The sequence below is a fragment of the Lepidochelys olivacea genome (genome assembly GCF_965140295.1).
Source record: "Lepidochelys olivacea isolate rLepOli2 genome assembly, chromosome: 20".
NCBI lineage: Eukaryota > Metazoa > Chordata > Testudines > Cheloniidae > Lepidochelys > Lepidochelys olivacea.
Genome location: NC_140430.1, coordinates 1,354,852 through 1,356,330, shown reverse-complemented (window position 1 = coordinate 1,356,330; position 1,479 = coordinate 1,354,852).

Here is a 1,479-nt window from a genome sequence, read left to right as displayed (position 1 = left end):
AGCTGGCCTGGATTAATGCATGGTTTCCCATCCCCGCCCTACCCACCCGCCAGCAGCTGCGGGGTCAGGAACGGAGCCGCCGGGCAGGAGTCGGTGCCCAGGGCACGGTGCCCACATGCGGTCTCCACAGCCACGTGCCCTCCCGGGTTTCACAAGCCCCGGAGTGGCCCAGGGACACGGGGGGGGGGGTCAGTCCCTCCAGACCCCCAGGCCTGCACTCAACCCGGCACCTCGAAGGGTGCAGCCAGCCCAGGCCCGAATGGCAGAGGAGCCTGCTGGGGGCGGGTTTGTCGTCGGTGCACGTGGGGCGCGATGGACTCGGTGTGACTCTAACGGGTCCCCTCTGCCCGCTCCAGACCTAGCACCCATGGGGCTGTTGGGAGTCAGGCTGGGTCCTTCCTCTTCAGAACCGTGGGTGGGTGCCACGGACGCTGACTGGCCACCGGGGGCTGCCCCCCACGCGCAGGGCAGGCTGGAAAGGGGGCTTTGGGCCCCCCTCCTGGGAATCCCAGTCCCTGCCACGCAGACGTCGAAGGGATGCTGCCGCGTCAGCGATTCCAGCCATGGTACCAGAGCACAGGAAAGAGACGCCTCGAAGGGAGAGGATCCGTCGCCAGCCCAGAGCAAACTGATCGACAGCTGTACGGGGGCACTGCGCACCCAGCACTGAAAGGCAGCCACCTCTGAGCGGGGTGCAGCGGCTGGCAGTGGAGCCAGGTCAGATGCCAGCCAGGCTGTGATGACGGTTGAGTGTGAAAGGGGAGAGCAGGCGTGAGCGGACACCGCTGAGTTGGGTGAAGGATGGAGCCGGTGTGGGCAGGGCAGGCATGCAGAGGGCAGGGGCACAGGGCAGGGCTGGCATGCAGAGGGGCATGTGGCAGAGCTGGCAGGCAGGGGTGCAGGGCAGGACTGGCATGCGGGGGGCAAGGGTGCGGGGCAGGAGTGCAGAGGGGCATTGGGCAGAGCTGGCAGGCAGGGGTGCAGGGCAGGGCTGGCATGCGGGGGGCAGGGGTGCGGGGCAGGGGTGGGGGGCAAGGGTGTGGGGCAGGGGTGCAGGGCAGGAGTGCAGGGCAGGGCTGGCATGCAGAGGGCAGGGGCACAGGGCAGGGCTGGCATGCAGAGGAGCATGGGGCAGAGCTGGCAGGCAGGGGTGCAGGGCAGGGCTGGCATGCGGGGGGCAGGGGTGTGGGGCAGGAGTGCAGGGCAGGGGCACAGGGCAGGGCTGGCATGCAGAGGGGCATGGGGCAGGGCAGGTGGGCAGGAGTGCAGGGCAAGGCTGGCATGTGGGGGGCAGGGGTGCGGGGCAGGGGTGCAGGGCAGGAGTGCAGGGCAGGGCTGGCATGTGTGGGGCAAGGGTGCGGGGCAGGAGTGCAGAGGGGCATGGGGCAGAGCTGGCAGGCAGGGGTGCAGGGCAGGGCTGGCATGCGGGGGGCAGAGGTGCGGGGCAGGGGTGCAGGGCAGGAGTGCAGGGCAGGACAG